Here is a 16,813-nt window from a genome sequence, read left to right on the forward strand (position 1 = left end):
TAACTGTTGCTTCCTGACCTGCATATAGGTTTCTCAAGAGGCAGGTCAGGTGATCTGGTATTCCCATCTCTTTCAGAATTTTCCACAGTTTATTGTGATCCACACAGTCAAAGCCTTTGGCATAGTCAATAAAGCAGAAATAGATGTTTTTCTGGAACTCTCTTGCTTTTTCCATGATCCAGTGGATGTTGGTAATTTGATCTCTGGTTTCTCTGCCTTTTCTAAAACCAGCTTGAACATCTGGAAGTTCACAGTTCACATATTGCTGAAGCCTGGCTTGGAGAATTTTGAGCATTACTTTACTAGCATGTGAGATGAGTGCAATTGTGAGGTAGTTTGAGCATTCTGTGGCATTGCCTTTCTTTGGGATTGGAATGGAAACTGACCTTTTCCAGTCCTGTGGCCACTGCTGAGTTTTCCAAATTTGCTGGCATATTGAGTGCAGCACTTTCACAGCATCATCTTTCAGGATTTGAAATAGGTCAACTGGAATTCCATCACCTCCACTAGCTTTGTTCATAGTGATGCTTTCTAAGGCCCACTTGACTTCACATTCCAGGATGTCTGGCTCTAGGTCAGTGATCACACCATCATGATTATCTAGGTCATGAAGATCTTTTTTGTACAGTTCTTCTGTGTATTCCTGCCACCTCTTCTTAATATCTTCTGCTTTTGTTAGGTCCATAGTATTTCTTTTTTATTTTATTTAAAAAAAATTTTTTTGTCTTCCTTCTTTTTTTTTTTTAAATTTTATTTTATTTTTAAAGTTTACAATATTGTATTAGTTTTGCCAAATATCGAAATGAATCCGCCACAGGTATACCTGTGTTCCCCATCCTGAACCCTCCTCCCTCCTCCCTCCCCATACCCTCCCTCTGGGTCGTCCCAGTGCACCAGCCCCAAGCATCCAGTATCGTGCATCGAACCTGGACTGGCGACTCGTTTCATACATGATATTATACATGTTTCAATGCCATTCTCCCAAATCTCCCCACCCTCTCCCTCTCCCTCTCCCACAGAGTCCATAAGACTGATCTATACATCAGTGTCTCTTTTGCTGTCTCGTACACAGGGTTATTGTTACCATCTTTCTAAATTCCATATATATGCGTTAGTATACTGTATTGGTGTTTTTCTTTCTGGCTTACTTCACTCTGTATAATAGGTTCCAGTTTCATCCATCTCATTAGAACTGATTCAAATGTATTCTTTTTAATAGCTGAGTAATACTCCATTGTGTATATGTACCACAGCTTTCTTATCCATTCATCTGCTGGTGGGCATCTAGGTTGCTTCCATGTCCTGGCTATTATAAACAGTGCTGCGATGAACATTGGGGTACACGTGTCTCTTTCCCTTCTGCTTTCCTCAGTGTGTATGCCCAGCAGTGGGATTGCTGGATCATAAGGCAGTTCTATTTCCAGTTTTTTAAGGAATCTCCACACTGTTCTCCATAGTGGCTGTACTAGTTTGCATTCCCACCAACAGTGTAAGAGGGTTCCCTTTTCTCCACACCCTCTCCAGCATTTATTGCTTGTAGACTTTTGGATCACAGCCATTCTGACTGGCGTGAAATGGTACCTCATAGTGGTTTTGATTTGCATTTCTCTGATAATGAGTGATGTTGAGCATCTTTTCATGTGTTTGTTAGCCATCTGTATGTCTTCTTTGGAGAAATGTCTATTTAGTTCTTTGGCCCATTAAGCTTCTGCACAACAAAGGAAACTATTAGCAAGGTGAAAAGGCAGCCTTCAGAATGGGAGAAAATAATAGCAAATGAAACAACTGACAAACAACTAATCTCAAAAATATACAAGCAACTCCTACAGCTCAACTCCAGAAAAATAAATGACCCAAGCATTTCTGTCCTTTATCGAGCCCATCTTTGCATGAAATGTTCCCTTGGTATCTGATTTTCTTGAAGAGATCCCTAGTCTTTCCCATTCTGTTGTTTTCCTCTGTTTCTTTGCATTGATCTCTGAAGAAGGCTTTCTTATCTCTTCTTGCTATTCTTTGGAACTCTGCATTCAGATGTTTATATCTTCCCTTTTCTCCTTTGCTTTTCACTTCTCTTCTTTTCACAGCTATTTGTAAGACCTCTCCAGACAGCCATTTTGCTCTTTTGCATGTCTTTTCCATGGGAATGGTCTTGATCCCTGTCTCCTGTACAATGTCACGAATCTCCATCCATAGTTCATCAGGCACTCTATCTATCAGATCTACGCCCTTAAATCTATTTCTGACTTCCACTGTATAATCATAAGGGTTTTGATTTAGGTCATATCTCAATGGTCTAGTGGTTTTCCCTACTTTCTTCAATTTAAGTCTGAATTTAGTGATAAGGAGTTCATGATCTGAGCCACAGTCTGCTCCTGGTCTTGTTTTTGTTGACTATATAGAGTTTCTCAATCTTTGGCTGCAAAGAAAATAATCAATATGATTTCAATTTTGACCATCTGGTGATGTCTATGTGTAGAGTCTTTTCTTGTGTTGTTAGAAGAGGGTGTTTGCTATGACCAGTGCATTTTCTTGGCAAAACTCTATTAGTCTCTGCCCTGCTTCATTCCATATTCCAAGGCCAAATTGGCCTGTTACTCCAGGTGTTTCTTGACTTCCTACTTTTGCATTCCAGTCCCCTATAATGAAAAGGACATCTTTTTTGGGTGTTCTAAAAGGTCTTGCTGGGCTTCCCTGGTGGCTCAGAGGTTAAAGCGTCTGCCTGGAATGCAGGAGACCCGGGCTTGATTCCTGGGTTGGGAAGATCGCCTGGAGAAGGAAATGGCAACCCACTCAAGTACTCTTGCCTGGAGAATCCCATGGATGGAGCAGCATGGTAGGTTACAGTCCATGGGGTCGCAAAGAGTTGGACACGACTGAGCGACTTCACTTTCACTTTTCTAAAAGGTCTTGTTGGTCTTCACAGAAGCATTCAACTTCAGCTTCTTCAGCATTACCGGTTGGGGCATAGACTTGGATTACTGTGATATTGAATGGTTTGCCTTGGATATCGCGGGCAGCTGTGATGGCACACATAGTGCAGGCGGCTGCAGTGGCGCACATAGCATGACTGAGAGGAGCTACCCCACGGTCGGAGGTCATGGGCAGAAGCTGGGAGGAGCTACCCCGTGTCTCAGGTCAGGGGCAGCAGCCGAGAGTGCCAGACTGCGACAGCACAGGAACATCTAAGAGGAGCTTCCCCACGTCTGAGGCCAGGGGCGGTGGCTGGGAGGAGCAACACCACGTCCAAGAAGCCATGGCTCTGCGGGTGCAGGAGAGCCTAGAGGAGCTATCCCACGTTCAAGGTCAGGAGGGGAGGCGGTGAGGAGATACCCCTCCTCCAAAGTAAGAAGCAGTGGCTGCACTTTGCTGGAGCAACCATGAAGAGATACCCCACGTCCAAGGTAAGAGAAACCCAAGTAAGACGGTAGGTGTTGCAAGGGGGCATCAGAGGGCAGACACACTGAAACTATAATCACAGAAAACTAGTCCATCTAATCACACTAGGACCACAGCCTTGTCTAACTCAATGAAACTAAGCCATGCCCATGGGGCCACCCAAAACAGCCAGGTCTTGGTGGAGAGGTCTGACAGAATGTGGTCCACTGGAGAAGGGAATGGCAAACCACTTCAGTATTCTTGCCTTGAGAACCCCATGAACTGTTTGAAAAGGCAAAATGATAGGATACTGAAAGAGGAACTTCCCAGGTCAGTAGGTTCCCAATATGCTACTGGAGATCAGTGGAGAAATAACTCCAGAAGAATGAAGGGATGGAACCAAAGCAAAAACAATACCCAGCTGTGGATGTGACTGGTGACAGAAGCAAGGTCTGATGCTGTAAAGAGCAATATTACATAGAAACCTGAAATGTCAGGTCCATGAATCAAGGCAAATTGGAAATGGTCCAACAAGAGATGGCAAGAGTGAACATTGACATTCTAGGAATCAGCAAACTAAAATGGACTGGAATGGGTGAATTTAACTCAGATGACCATTATATCTACTACTGCGGGCAGGAATCCCTCAGAAGAAATGGAGTAGCCATCATGGTCAACAAAAGATTCTGAAATGAATTCACCTAGCTCGAAAAAACTAGCCACACCACATTCCATGGCCCCTGCACTCTCCTCTGTGATGGCCCACACCCTGTGGAGTGTGCTTCTCTCTGAATCTGAACAAATCCACCTCTTACCTATCACTGTGTCTCTCACTGAATTTTTGCAATGAGACATCAGAGCCTGAAGTTCATTAAGTTCTGAAGCCAGGTATCTTGGGTTTTGGCCAGGCTTAAGTCCCGAGAGAGAGGAGCTGAAGGACAGGAGGCAAAAGCAGTGGGAAAAACGTGCCATCATATCCCTTTCATAACCTGCCAGAAAATCTGCTAAATACCTGACCTGTACTCACAGTTTTCATTGGCCTGATCCTTGGCACACAGAAGATTAAGGACAGAAGAACCCCTATGTGCTTGGGTAACAGCTATTGAGGCCCAGCAGATAGTGGAGCCTTTGGGACACACTGAGGAGTAGCCCTTGCCAGAGTCCCTCAATTGCACCTGCTGCTGCTCTCCTGTTCACGGGGGGTTTGAAGAAACAATAAATGAGATTGTAAAGAAATTAAGATTTTGTTAGGCATATGTCTTTCCAGCCATAGGAGTTAGGACCTCCTACCTTAATTGGAGGTTTTCTGGAATCTGAGGCTGAGCCACGTGAACTTTCTGCTGAGTTTGTTTTTTGCTGTCTCAGTTTCCAGCACACTGAGCTTCTTGTCACTTCCCCTGCACTCAGTTTTCTTCACGTTTCGCTTTCACCATGGGAGCTTTTGCCGAGTTGGGCTCCTGCTGTGCTTGGCCTCTTCCTTGCAGGGGCCAAGCTAAGGCTGTTTCAGTCAGGTTAAATCCAAGAAACGGCACCATAGATGTTGGAGGAGTTTGCAATTTCCTTGGCTCTGTCTCATTGCCACAAAAATTTGAAGTGACAGACAGCCCTCGGACAGACCAGTGTTACAGCTCTGTGTTACAGCTCAGTTTTATTTAGAAAGTAAAGGAAAATACATCCTTGAGGTATGAGGGAATGCCAACCCAAAAGATGCGAAGAGAAGAGAGGCCCCCAGCCCAATTTTGGCTTCTCTTTTTATGTTTTTTCTCCTCCCCCTGGGCCTGTCCTATGTAAATTGGGTTAGCCAGGGGTGCTGTTTGTTTTACCTGAGGTCCTCACTCTGATCTTCGGACCTTCCTTTTTTCTATTTTTTCAGGCTTTTCCCTCCCTTGTCTTTTAGCCACTGCCATTCTGGACTCCTTTTTCCTATTCTAAATACCGAACAAAATCAAAGTTCAACTGCAAAACTTTTAAAGATCTTATTGGGTTTATTCAATATTTCATGAATTGGACAGCATCCCTTCTAGCAGATAGAAAGGAGCTCTGAGGAGCTGTACAAAATGAAAAAAAAAAAAAAAATTATAGGTGGAAGGGAGTGGGAATAAGAAAGTTAATTGGGCAAAAAGTGGATTATGGTAAGGTCATTTCACTTTAGGAGACAGCAGATGTCTATCAGGCAGATGACCTCATTAGTGCTAAACAACTGGTGGCTGATTGGTTCTTGACTCCATTTCTGGGAGAGGCCAAAACTGTAATTAAGTCTTGGTGACATAGGGCTTGGCATAAGTGACTCCATTTTGGGCTTGTTGTCCTGTTTTCAACACAATTTAAGTTAAAGAAAAACACTGTTAAGAAAATAATAGTAAAGGTGATATGTGTATAAAACACAAATTGTGAAGTTTTTTTTGGTGGTATACTGATACAATGAAATTTTGTAAAGGTGATTCACAGAAGTCTCAAGTCTGAGAACTACCTCCTAACCTGTGTCTATGTAACACCATTAGTTGGGTCATTTCTTTTTTTTGGCTGAATCATCTATTGTAGTCATCACTATTTTCAAATGAAATTCGACCCCAAAATATGCCTCTGTGGCATAAGAATTATCTTGAGAAACTGCAAACATAGGAGAAGTTTGAAAACAGAGTAGGAGTTTCCCTTTCTTAAAGGAAATCTACATTTATAAATGAAACTTATATTAGAAAAGGGGCTGGTAGCACGGAGAGAGCTATTTTCAGAGGTCATTTTTTTCACCTCAAAAATTTATCTGACTGGCAGAGTAACTTTATTTACTGCTCTCATTGTCCCACAACTCACCTACCCTGCTTTAACATCCCATACCCATACTGTATTCTTTGCCTCAGGGTGATATGTTGTTGTTTAATTGCTGAGTTGAGTCTGACTCTTTTGCGACCACATGGACTGCAACCAGTCAGGCTCCTCTGTCCATTGGATTTCCCAGGCAAGAATCCTGGAATGGGTTGCCTTCTCCAGTTCCTTCTCCAGGGGATCTTATAAGCCTCTATTGTCTGACTGCCTTTTGAGTGTCATATCTTTGTGGGGCTCCATTACTATTGTACTTAGTATGTATGTAATTAAAATTGTCTTTCTCATGTTAATCTGTCTTTTATTACAAGGGGTTTCAGCCAAGAAACTGGAAGGGTAGAGGGAAAAATATATTTTCTTCTTGACACATGTAAGGAATCAAATGCCAAATTGTTATGCTCATTAATATTTATAATTTACCAAAAATCAGACATGTCGTTTGACCTATACCATCACTTTTTAATAAACCCAATCTTCTCAAGGCTTGTGAGTCCATGGTTCTGATGTTTGAGTTTCTACTTTTGTTCCTTTATTCTTTCTTTTGGCTATAATTGAGTTACTTTTATTTGCATATAACAGAGTGCTAGATATTATAGTACAAAGAAAAAATATTAAGACATCTTCTAGAAGTTTAAAAGGCAGTTGAAAAGTGAAAAAGAAAGCACAGAGCAAAACCTAGCATTTATTGAACACTGACTATACCGAGCTTAAAAGCTTTTCATTCATTGTCTCATTTCATCCTTACTATGAATACAAGCTTCTGAGGTAGGTACTATAATGACTTATATCAATGGAACTCTTACGAGGTGCTTTATGTGTGTTCTGTTATGCATATAATTTTCACAAAATTCCTGTGAGGTCCTGACAATCAATGGGGCCCATAACTCAACATTCAAAAAACTAAGATCATGGCATCCAGTCCCATCACTTTCTGGCAAATAGAAGGGGAAAAAGTGGAAGCAATGACAGATTTTATTTTCTTGGGCTCCGAAAATTACTGCAGCCAGGAATTTAAAAGATGCTTGCTCCTTGGAAGGAAAGCCCTGACAAACCTAGAGAGCATATTAAAAAGCAGAGACATCACTTTGCTGCGATGTATAAGCTGTGATGTGCTGTGATGTATAAGACTCTTGAGAGTCCCTTGGACTGCAAGGAGATCCAACCAGACCATCCTAAAGGAGATCAGTCCTGAGTGTTCATTGGAAGGACTGATGCTGAAGCTGAAACTCCAATACTTTGGTCACCTGACGCAAAGAGCTGACTCATTTGAAAAGACTCTGATGCTGGGAAAGATTGAAGGTGGGAGGAGAAGGGGATGACAGAGAATGAGATGGTTAGATGGCATCACTGACTCAGTTGACATGAGTTTGGGTAAACTCTGGGAGTTGGTGATGGACATGGAGGCCTGGCGTGCTGCAGTCCATGGGGTTGCAAAGAAAAGCTATGGTTTTTTCAGTAGTTGTGTATGGATGTGAGAGCTGGACCATAAAGAAGGCTGAGCACTGAGGCAATGATGTTTTTGAACTGTGGCATTGGAGAAGACTCTTGAGAATCCCTCAGACTGCAAAGAGATCAAACCAATCAATCCTAAAGGAAATCAACCCTGAATATTCATTGGAAGGACCGATACTCCAGTGCTTTGGCCACCTGATATGAAGAGTTGACTCATTGGAAAAGAGTCTGATGCTGGGAAAAACTTAAGGCAAAAGGAGATGGGGGCCATAGAGGATGAAGATGGTTGGATAGCGTCATGAGTCAATGAATATGCATTTGAGCAAACTCCAAGAGACAGTGAAGGACAGGGAGCCTGGCCTGCTGCCATCCATGGGGTCTCAAAGAGTCAGACATGACTTAGTGACTGAACAACAATAACATTATATTGAAGGGGAAACTGAGTCACAGAGAAGTTATGCAATTTGCTCAAGGTTACCTGCCAGTTAGTGGTAGAGCAGAGGATTGGAAGCCAGGCAGTTTGACTCTAAAACCTGGACTTTTGCTGCCAAAATGAGGATACTGAGGCTTAGAAAGAAAAAAGTAACCTGACCAAGAGTATGTGGCTAATAAGTATTGAGCTGTATTTAGTTTGACTCTAGGGCTCACACTCTTTTCCCTTATGCTAGTAATACACACTGTCTCATAAAACAATGGGCTAACTTTTAAAAAGAGCAGTGTAACAATGTCACATGGTAGGGTATGGTGATGACAAGTTTAACAAAATTTCCAGATGTTTTCTTTCCTTTCAGGAAGAAAATTTTGTTATTTGCACTGTTCCCAATGTCCTTGTTGGATTTGCTTTTATGCTTTAACTTTTTTTCAATAATAAGGGCAATTAGTTCAACACCCGGACCCTTCAATGCTCTGGGTTACTTGTCTTGCTGCCTTAATGATATGGATGGGCTCGATTTTTTTGTGTTCCATTTGCTGTTTTATCGACATAGCTATTGATGAAAGAAAACTCCATGCCCAGATGCATTCTTTGGCCTTAAATTGGCTTGATGGACAGACATTACCTTTGGACAATTAACCCTCTTTGTAGCAAAAGCCTTTCCAGACCATCTGTGTTCACAGTGTATTGCTGTTAACATCTCCAATGCCTGAATTGATCTTTTCTCTAGCTTTTAGAGGTAGCAGCTTTTTTTCGGTTTTATTTTTGCTTGTTTAGTTACTCAGTCGTGTCTGACTCTTTGTGACCCCATGGATTGCAGCATGCCAGGCTTCCCTGTCCTTCACCATATCCCGAAGTTTGCTCAAACCCATGTCCATTGAGTCGGTGATGCCATCCTACCATCTCATCCTCTGTCATCCCCTTCTCCTCCTGCCTTCAATCTTTCCCAGCATCAGGATCTTTTCCAATGAGTTGGCTCTTCGCATCAGATGACCAAAGTATTGGAGCTTCAGCTTCAGCATCAGTCCTTCCAATGAATATTCAGGATTGACTTCTTTTAGGATTGACTGGTTTTATCTCTTTGCAGCCCAAGGGCTCTCAAGAGTCTTCTTCAATACCACAGTTCGAAAGCATAAATTTTTCAGTGCTCAGGCTTCTTTATGATCTAGCTCTCACATCCATACATGACTACTGGGACAACTATAGCTTTGACTAGATGGACCTTTGTTGGCAGAGTGATGTCTCTGCTTTTTAATATGCTGTCTAGGTTGGTCATAGCTTTTCTTCCAAGGAACAAGGTTCCACATTCAGTTGACACTGTCACTTTCTTCAGTTCATCAGTTTTGCCACCCTCTCTCCAACCAAATAAATAAATATACAAACCCATCTTGAACACTACATAGAAAGAAGGTAGGCTCTGAGAGATGAAGGGCACTTTGATCTGCAGAAATGTTGCATGTGGTGGTTGTGGTGGTGTGTGTGGGTGTACATATGACAGTACATGCATGCTAAATCACTTCTTTTGTGTCTGACTCTTTGTGACCCCCATGGACTGTAGCCTGCCAGCCTTCTCTGTCCATTGGATTCTCCAGGCAAGAATACTGGAGTAGATTGCCATGCTCTTCTCCAGGGGATCTTCCCAACCTAGGGATAGAACCTGCATCTCTCATGTCTCCTGCATTGGCAAGTGGGTTCTTTACCACTAGAGCCACCTGGGAAGCCCACTTGTGCCAGAGGGAAGTGCCAATAAGAAATGAAAAAAATTCCCTCAATGTAGGCAGTGGCAGCAGCTTGTGCAGCCATGGCCAAGTTTAAGGCTTGAGATCTTTCTGGCAAGATGGAGCTGCTGAAACAACTGGGTGGCCTGAAAGTGGCACTGCCCAGGCTAGGCATCATCAAAATGACAAGTAGTGTGTCGTCCAAGCCCTCCAAGATCCTAGGTGTTTGTAAATTCATTTCCCGACTTCTCACTGTTGTTAATCAGACTCAAAAAGAGAACCTCAGGAAGTACAAGCCTCTGCAGTCCAAGAAAGCACATACTGCAGGTTCAACAAGCATGAGGAGAGTTGAAGAACAAGAAATAGCAGCAGGAGAAACAGTTGTTCCACTGCTGAAGTTCGTGGTCAAGGCCTGAGCATCACAGTCAGTAAAACATAAACAAACTGGCAAAAAATAAAAAAGAGAGGGACTAAAAAAAACAAGTGAAATGGCATAGGAAATAAGGACGGAAAAGTTGTAGTTATTTTATTTGCTACAGTTCCTATTCTATCCAATCTAGAGATTTCCTTGAAGAGATTCCATGTTTCCCATCAGTGCTATGTAAAGGAAAGGGTTCAATAAGTTGAATATCAAAGCAAGACAGTTCTTTTTTTCCAACCCCAAAGAGAAGGATTTAGGTCCTTGCTCTGCTCGGAAAGGAAGAATGTATTTCCCAATATGTAACAAGTTATGTAAATCTTAATGAAACTTAAAATATCAGTTGAATACTGCTGATAGTGTTCCTTTAAAAATATTCTTGTGGAATCACAAAGGACAGGATAATTAAAACTCCTTGCATATTTTAGTTCTTTGACCTCTCATTAGTTTTAGCATTATAAATTGCCATTTGTTAGCAACCTAATTTGAGTATTAGCCCCTCTGAGCTTACAGCACACATTCTTTAGAGTGGACTCTGCGTGACTCAGAATGCATGTTGTTACTGCATACCTGAGATGGAAAATGGAAGAAAAAATTGCCTTGCTCCTGTGTATTCACAAGTTACTCATACCAAAATGGTTAAGTGATGGGAAAGCAGTTCCTTTCAATATCCATGGCTATAAGTTTGATAAAAGAATATCAATGGGCAGTGGGACTAGTTCATTATGGAATTAGCTTTATGAGGTATCATGGAGGGTGGAGGAGAAAGAATTTTGGTCCCTACAGTTTTATTATTATAAAAAGATTGGTCTGTCATATCACCTTTTGCCACCCTGCATAGAAAAATAAAAACTGGCATATTTCCTCAAGGTATTTCCACAAATGATTGCAGAAACTTAGAGCTGGGGGCTACTAACACACTCATTCTTTGTCTCTCTGGATAGGTACTCTCATCTCAGGATTTTAATTAATTCCTCAATATTGCTACTAGGAATCTTAGCAAGTATAATCAAGCCGATGTCAATAAAATGGCTTAACTTCTATTTCTTTTTAAGTGAGCAAATCAGAGAGTTGTGAGAAAGCAGGAAAGCATAAGAATAAGAATATGGAAATATACTCCTCATCCTTGCCAAACATAAGTAACTGAACAACTTAGTCCCATTTGCTCCATTACATACCAGAAGATCATTCAAAGCAAGCATGAAATCTTCAAATGTCCTGAGTTTAAGATCATGAGAGATTAATTGCAGTCAGGATTAAATCTTGAAAAATGAAGGCAAACACATACATAACAATGGCGACAACAACAAAATACAATAGATTCTCTTAGTGAACTTCCTCTTAATCACCTTACTGGATTAACTGACACTCAGGACCAGGACCAATAGGCTCCATACACTAACTGCTTATAGTTAGTAGTGTGGTTAGAAGTAGTGTGAGTAGAAGTGTTGAGTTTGCCCAGATACTTCTGCTTAAACAGTTTGAGTTGTATGCTTATTGAAAATTAGTTGAGTTTACTACTTTGCCAACAAAGGTCCACCTAGTCAAGGCTATGGTTTTTCCAATGGTCATGTATGGATGTGAGAGTTGGACTGTGAAGAAAGCTGAGCGCCGAAGAATGGATGCTTTTGAACTGTGGTGTTGGAGAAGACTCTTGAGAGTCCCCTGGACTGCAAGGAGATCCAACCAGTCCATTCTAAAGGAGATAAGTCCTGGGTGTTCATTGGAAGGACTGATGCTGAAGCTGAAACTCCAGTACTTTGGCCACCTCATGTGAAGAGTTGACTCATTGGAAAAGACTCTGATGCTGGGAGGGATTGGGGACAGGAGGAGAAGGGGACGACAGAGGATGAGATGGCTGGATGGCATCACTGACTCGACGGACATGAGTTTGAGTGAACTCCGGGAGTTGGTGATGGACAGGGAAGCCTGGCGTGCTGCAATTCATGGGGTCGCAAAGAGCTGGACATGACTGAGCGACTGAACTGAACTGATTCTAAATCTATTTATGCCAGTTGTACATAATAATGTAATTATATGATTTAATTAAATATTATGTAAACTGATGAAATGTGAATGCAAAATGAGTTGTTGCTTCAATGATATCTAGGCTGAATGCCTTTGTAAGACTCAGTAAATGCAGGGCACTAAAAAAAATCTGTCAGATTAGGCGTGGGTGAGAAAACAGTAGAAGATGGGGGAAATTATAATAATTAAGATTCTACATTCATATTGCTTCACATGTTTTGTTTTTTACTTTATCTTATGGATAATTTCAAACATATCTAAAATTAGAGAGTATAGTATAATTAAACAGGATGCTCTCATCATCCAGCTTCAATAATTATCCCTACATGTCCAATCTTGCTTAAGCTATACCCACCCATTCCTTCACCAGAATTATTTTGAGGCAAATCTCAAATATCGTATCACTTCCTAGCATAGGTCTTTTTTCATTCTCATTCCACTTTAAAGGAATCCAAACTAGAAATGATGGATGCAAATTGTGCAAGCAAGATAGTGCAAAAGTATAAAAGTCAAACCATACTTGAGAAAAGGGCTGGAGGGTAGAAAAAAATTGTGGAATCCAAGTACTGGGCCCTAGAAGAGAGAAGCTATTCACTTATTCTGCTATCCAAAAAAAAAAAAAGGAAGGCATGACCAAGGTGGTGGAGTAGGAAGACCTTGAGAACAACTCCTCCCAATGGCACACCAAAATTACAACTATTTGCAGAACAACTGTTTATGAGAATGACCTGAAGACTAGCATAAATGATAAAACTAAAGCTAAAAAGAAAGAACCACAGAAAAATGGGTAGAAGTGGTGTAGATGGGGAATAGTCAAGACTCACACTCCTGGAAGAGGCGACCCACGAATGGGAGGATAATCACAATTGCAGAGGTTCTCCCCAAGAAGCGAGGGGTCTGAGCCACATGTTAAGCTTTCAAGCCTGGGGGTGCACACTGGGGAGATGAGCCTGCAGAACATGTAATTTTGAAGACCAGTGTGGCTTAGGTATGGGAGAGGTAGAGGGCTGTCGGAAACAGTCTCTACTCTTAAAGGGCATATGCAAAATCTCATACATTCCAAGACCAACACAGAGATAGTAGTTTGAAAAGAGTCTGGTCAGACTCCCTTGCTAATCTTAGAGAGCCTCTTGGGTTGGTAGGAGGCAATTAGGACTATCCTTAGGAACATAGATGCTGGTGGCAGCCATTTTGGGGATCCTATTCTACCATAAGGGCACTGGTACTGGCAAGCACTATTTTGGAGTATCTTTTTAGCCTATTAGTATGCAGGGTTTACTTATCCACTAGCAGATTGTCACCACCCCTGGGGCCTTCTGAGCTGGACAACCAGTCTGGGATTTCCTGGGACAAGCAGCCACTCTGGGGCCTGACCCAACTCATCAGCAAGCCAGCACAAGCCTCAGGACACCCAACCCCTGCATTCTGCCATGCTGGGACCCAGCTCTACACCAGTGGGTTGGCAGCCACCATGTAAAGAAGGGCCTAGCAACCAAGTGGGCCAGGGGCCAGCTATGCCTACCAGTGCATCCATAACAGTCAGCCCTGCTGCAACAGAAGGGCCCATGTAGCCCACAAAAGGGAACAACTAGAGCATATAATTCAGGTGACCAGATGGTAGTATGTTGTTGAACCCCATAAAATGTCTGCTACATAAGGCTATTTCTCCAAAGTCAGGAACTGTAACTGACCTACCTAATATTTAAAAATAGAAAGAACTAAGCAAAATGAGGAGACAGAGGAATATGATAAAACCACAGAAAAACAACTAAGCAAAATGAAGAATAATAATCTACTTGATAAAGAGTTCAAGGTAATAATCATAAAAGGCTACTCAATGAATTCCAAATGGAATGAACACAGTGAGAAGTTTAAAAGAGAGTTTGGAAATATAAGAGCTTACCTGGCGGCTGAAATGGTAAAGAATCTGCCTGCAATGCAGGAGACCCAAGTTCAATCCCTGAATTGGGAAGTTCCCCTTGAGAAGGGAATGGCTACTCACTCCATTATTCTTGCCTGAAGAATTCCATGGACAGAGGAGCCTGGCAGGCTACAGTCCATGGGATCCCAAAGAGTCAGACATGACTGAATGACTAACATTTTCACTTTCACTTTGGAAATATAAAAATGAATGAAATAAAGTTGAACAATGCAATCACTGAAGAAAAAGTACACTAGAAGGAATCAACAGTATATTAGATGATACAGAAGAACAAATCAGCAAACTAGAAGAAAGAGTAGTGGAAAACACTCAAGCTGAACAGAAAAAAAAGAATTTTAAAACATGAAAACAGTGTAAGACACCTCTGGGACAACATCAAGAGTACTAATATTTACAGTACAGTGGTCTCAGAAGGCAAGAGAGAGAGGTAGGGGCAGAGAACTTACTTATTTGAAGAATTAATAGTTAAAAACTTCCCTAACCTGGGAAACGAATGAGGCATCCTGGTCAGGGGAATACAGAGCTCCAAATAAGATGAATCTAAAGAGGTCCACATCAAGACACAGTATAATTAAAATGGCAAAAATTAAAGAGAGGACCCTAAAAATAGAAAAAGAAAAGCAACTAGTTATGTACAAGGGAACTCCTGTAAGACTCTCAACTGTCTTTTCAACAAAACTAAATATGCTGTAAAGATATATTTTACAACACAGGGAATATGGCCAATATTTATAATAACTATAAGTGGAGAGGCAGTGGCCAAGAGGAGTTACCCCACGTCTGAGGTCAGGGGCAGTGCCTGAGGGTGCCAGGATGTGATGGTGTAGGAACGGCGGAGAGGAGCTACCCCAGTCCAAGGTAGGGGCGGCAGCCGGCCGGGAAGAGCTACCCCATGTCCGAGGTCAGGGGCCGCAGCCGAGAGGAGCTACCAAACGCCTGAGGCCAGGGGCAGCGGCCGGAAGGAGCAACCCCACATCCAAGGAGGGGTGGCTGCGTGGGCACAGGAGGGCCTAGAAGAGCTATCCCATGTTCAAAGTCAGGAGGGGTGACGGTGAGGAGATACCCCTCATCCAAGGTAAGGAGCAGCAGCTGTGCTTTGCTGGAGCAGCTGTGAAGAGATACCCCACGTCCAAGGTAAGAGAAATCCAAGTAAGACGGTAGGTGTTGCAAGAGGGCATCAGAGGGCAGACACACTGAAACCATACTCACAGAAAACTAGTCAGTCTAATCACACTAGGACCACAGCCTTGTCTAACTCAATGAAACTAAGCCATGCCCGTGGGGCCACCCAAGACGGGCGGGTCATGGTGGAGAGGTTTAACAGAATGTGGTCCACTGGAGAAGGGAATGGCAAACCACTTCAGTATTCTTGCCTTGAGAACCACATGAACAGTATGAAAAGGCAAAATGATAGGACACTGAAAGAGGAACTTCCCAGGTCAGTAGGTTCCCAATATGCTACTGGAGATCAGTGGAGAAATAACTCCAGAAGAATGAAGGGATGGAGCCAAAGCATAGACAATACCCAGTTGTGGATGTGACTGGTGATAGAAGCAAGGTCTGATGCTGTAAAGAGCAATATTGCATAGGAACCTGGAATGTCAGGTCCATGAATCAAGGCAAATTGGAAGTGGCCAAACAAGAGATGGCAAGAGTGAAGGTCGACATTCTAGTAATCAGTGAACTAAAATGGACTGGAATGGGTGAATTTAACTCAGATGACCATTATATCTACTACTGCGGGCAGGAATCCCTCAGAAGAAATGGAGTAGCCATCATGGTCAACAAAAGAGTCCAAAATGCAGTACTTGGATGCAATCTCAAAAACAACAGAATGACCTCGGTTCGTTTCCAAGGCAAACCATTCAATATCACAGTAATCCAAGTCTATACCCCAACTAGTAACGCTGCAGAAGCTAAAGTTGAATGGTTCTATGAAGACCTACAAGACCTTTTAGAACTAACACCCAAATAAGATGTCCTTTTCATTATAGGGGACTGGAATGCAAAAGTAGGAAGTCAAGAAACACCTGGAGTAACAGGCAAATTTGGTCTTGGAATACGGAATAAAGCAGGGCAAAGACTAATAGAGTTTTGCCAAGAAAATGCACTGGTCATAGCAAACACCCTCTTCCAACAACACAAGAGAAGACTCTAGACATGGACATCACCAGATGGTCAACACCTAAATCAGATTAATTATATTCTTTGCAGCCAAAGATGGAGAAGCTCTATACAGTCAACAAAAGCAAGACAGGAGCTGACTGTGGCTCAGATCATGAACTCCTTATCACTAAATTAACACTTAAATTGAAGAAGTAGGGAAAACCACTACCATTCAGGTATGATCTAAATCAAAACCTTTATGATTATACAGTGCAAGTGAGAAATAGATTTAAGGAACTAGATCTGATAGAGTGCCTGATGAACTATGGACAGAATTCATGACATTGTATAGGAGACAGGGATCAAGACCATCCCCATGGGAAAGACATGCAAAAGAGCAAAATGGCTATCTGGGGAGGCCTTACAAATAGCTGTGAAAAGAAGAGAAGTGAAAAGCAAAGGAGAAAAAGGAAGATATAAGCATCGGAATGCAGAGTTCCAAAGAATAGCAAGAAGAGATA

At 42.1% G+C, this 16,813-nt stretch overlaps 1 pseudogene; it reads left to right on the top strand.

Annotated features, from left to right (window-relative positions):
• Positions 1–9,917: 9,917 nt before the first annotated feature.
• LOC109568780 (large ribosomal subunit protein uL29 pseudogene) lies at positions 9,918–10,214 on the top strand (annotated as a pseudogene).
• Positions 10,215–16,813: the final 6,599 nt, after the last annotated feature.

Source organism: Bos indicus, chromosome X, assembly GCF_029378745.1.
Source record: "Bos indicus isolate NIAB-ARS_2022 breed Sahiwal x Tharparkar chromosome X, NIAB-ARS_B.indTharparkar_mat_pri_1.0, whole genome shotgun sequence".
NCBI lineage: Eukaryota > Metazoa > Chordata > Mammalia > Artiodactyla > Bovidae > Bos > Bos indicus.